We start from the raw sequence: 3,488 nt of genomic DNA on the forward strand, positions 1-3,488 counted from the left end.
TAGCCGGGATGGTCTCGATCTCCTGACCTCGTGATCCGCCCGTCTCGGCCTCCCAAAGTGCTGGGATTACAGGCTTGAGCCACCGCGCCCGGCCATATATATATTTTTTAACTTAAGATAAAAAACTCAATAATATGATGACATGCACTATTACAGATATCAGAGATATCTGTGTTATTATCAACTGTAAAGTTCTAGTTAATTCAATCGGTCGAGAAAAGGAAAGTACAGGCTGAGCATGGTGGCTCATGCCTGTAAACTTAGTGCTTAGGAGGCCCAGGTGAGGGGATCACTTGAGGCCAAGAGTCCAAGACCAACCTAGAAAACATAGTGAGACTTTGTTTCAACTAAAAAGAAAAAAAAAAATTAGTCGGGCGTGGCAATGCACATCTGCAGTCCTAGCTACTCAAAAAGCTGAGACAAGAGGATGGATGGCTGGAACCCTGGAGTTTGAGTTAGTGTGCTGTGATTACTACTGCACTCCAGCCTGGGTGAGATTCTGTCTCAAAACAAACATGAAAAACAACGAAACGAAAAGGAAAGTACAAATACTAAAAAGTTAAAAATAAGATTGTCATCTTTTGCATATTGCAACACATCCACCAGATAAAAACCAGAGAACTGTGAAAATACAAGAATCAGTAAGAATTCTATGGGTTATTATAAAATATACCTATGTAGATTTCAGGGTTGAACTTGTTAAATTGTTTCAAGTCACTTCAGAGAATTGGCAATTCCTACCCCAGGAACAGGTTACAGAAGTTTGTTAGTAATTTAGTTTCTTGAAATTTGAAACATGCTTTCTTTAAGCCAGCACATAGACTTGAGCCTCTAACATTCCTGAAATTTGGTAATATAGGATTCAAACACCAGCCATAACACTTTCTGAGAATTATCAGTACATTCTCTCTTCTGCATCTACACTACAACAAATAGTGATCTCCCTAAAGAAAGAATTCCCCAAGCATCATGTGATTGATGGTGAAGCAAAGTGAGAAGCAGAGACTGGGACTCTAGAAGGAAGTGGATAGGGAACGAAAGGCAGGCCTGAGGGTGAAGAGTGGGTGGGGACGCAAAGCCAGAATGGGCCTGACAAGCGTGGCATTTGTGGATTCAAGCTAGTTCCTGGCAGAAGCTGACTAGCTCTTCTAGTTTAGGGCTACTTGCTGCTTCACTTTCCATCACTGCCTTCTCAGTGTACATCTGAACAAAACATATTCTCACATTTGCCCTCAATAAAACACACCCTATATGTGTGTGTGTGTGTGTGTGTGTGTGTGTGTGTGTATGCATGTGTGTTTGTTTAGGTAGGGGTGCAAGTTTAACATTCATGACTGTGATAAATAGGAAGCAAAAAGGCTCTTCCTCTTATAAACCAGTAATCTCTTCTCTTTTTTTCACTCTATATTTTAGGGCAGTGGTTCTTAATGAAGGTGTTATCACCCTCTGAGGATATTCTGGAAATGGGCACATCTTGTTTTGCATAGTTGGGGAAGCTCCTGACAATGACGCTAGCACTCCTCCAATGACAATCCAGCATAGTGAACTGACCTGCAACATTTTCTAATGTTCTGCTGGGTATTCAAAAACATAGGCCTGGGCTTGAATACTATTTTATGTAGTATAAACACAGAGTAATTCTTACATGGTTTTACTATACATAAATTTTTCAGCAATAGCTAAATAAAACACAAGATTATATTCTGTTATACTTAGAACTTTACCAAAAGTTATTATTATGAAAAATCATATCACCAAGAGCTAAGCTACTTAGTGTTTCAATCACATTGGCACACATCCATCTCAGTCTGAATTTGTATTTATGTGTTGCTGATAATGACACATATAGATGCAAGCATATAACCAGCTACACTTTAAAGTCTTTCAGGGTAGTCATGCCCAAATATTACATACTACATTTTATCATCAATTATGTTTCATTATATTTGGACATGATAGACTCTTTAAAATTTAAAATTATGCACATAGGTTATTTTACCTGCAATTTTCAGTTCAGCATACTTACAAATTATTTCTAAAAGGGGCATTGAGTCTGATGAGGGAGAAGGAGGGAGAATTCAAATGGTCACAAGAGGAATGTTGGTGGTAGTTTTGGAGATCACTGACATGACAATTTACAATTTTAAAAAACACATGACATTTCTGTTTAAGCATTTAGAAGGTTTTAAAAAAGTATATTTCCATCTCTATTCTTTACCTTCAAGAAGGTGACCAACATGAAGAAGAAAGCTAATGACTAGCGATAAGCACCATTTTCATATTTTTAGATTTCTCAGAAGGCCTCTAAAAGAACAAAAAACTAAAAGTTCACATTTGTAACCAAAATTGGTTCAAATTTTAAAAATTTCAAATGCTTACTTTGCTAAAATGTGTAAGGCACTAAGGTAATAATACTTGCTTTCTGATGAAATGTTGTCATTCATTTAAAAATTCATGTTTCTATGAATCAAAACTTGTATTTAGCTTCTGGTGATCCCTACGTCAACTCTTAAAAGCTCATCACTTCTTTGGGAAACCTTTAAGGAGGCCAAATTTCTATGTTGTCTTCTTATGAACTTGCACCTGTGCATTTTGTGCCATAACTAATTTTCTCCACTTAACTTTAAGCTCAAGGAGGGCAGGAACTGTGTTTTGGCTCATCATTGTTCCCCAGTGTCAAATACAGGGTTTGGCCTAAACCAGGAGCTTAACAAATATTTACTGATTCACGAAGAACTAGCATTCCTGGTTTTGCCACTTACTGGCTTCATGATCTTGGACTAGTCACTTACTCAAGGTCCATTTCCTTCTGTGTAAGCTGAAGGTAATAATACCTACCTTAAAGAGTATCTAAGTTTACTCCTACATCTTACTAAAGATGGCCTCAGGAGTTCCTTCTATCTCTTTCTCGTAGCTTCTCTATGTCTCACTTATCCCAATTTGGCCTGAACTTCAAGACCCTAACAACCCTATAAATCCGGAATGTCATGGATATCTAATGAATTAATGCATAGGAATCAATTCTAGTTATTTTTGCTACAAATGATAATTGTTCACTGTTCAACAGAAGAAAGACAAGACACCAAAATACCATGGTAAAAATAAGGCAATGCTATAAAAGAGGTGCAAAATTGTATGAAAATTAAGAACGTTAATTTCTGAAGTGTCAGGAAAGGCTGCATAGGAAGTGGCTTTCATCCCGTCTGAGAGATGAATAGGATCCTACGGTGGAGGATGGGGAGGGGAAGAACATTCCAGGACCAACATCATCTAGCATACTTAAGCTTACTTGAGTTTTAAGAATGTGGTCCTAATGTCATTGGATAGTTCTTCTGAGACTCTTGGTCAGCTCCTTTTCCCTTTCTCCCCAGTGAATCTTCCACATTCTCCTCTCTTCAAGTCCTCTAAGAAACTCCCATCCCTGCCTTCTCAGCAGAAAGCCTCCTTTGCTGCTTTAACAAAAAAAGGAGACCAAGAGGCACGAACTC

At 38.1% G+C, this 3,488-nt stretch overlaps 1 protein-coding gene across 1 annotated transcript in view; it reads right to left on the bottom strand.

Moving 5' to 3' along the window:
* TRIM39 (tripartite motif containing 39) overlaps positions 1–3,488 on the bottom strand; it is a 19,301-nt gene that overhangs the window by 9,039 nt on the left and 6,774 nt on the right.

Source organism: Mandrillus leucophaeus, unplaced genomic scaffold, assembly GCF_000951045.1.
Source record: "Mandrillus leucophaeus isolate KB7577 unplaced genomic scaffold, Mleu.le_1.0 Scaffold660, whole genome shotgun sequence".
In the NCBI taxonomy this organism is placed as follows: domain Eukaryota; kingdom Metazoa; phylum Chordata; class Mammalia; order Primates; family Cercopithecidae; genus Mandrillus; species Mandrillus leucophaeus.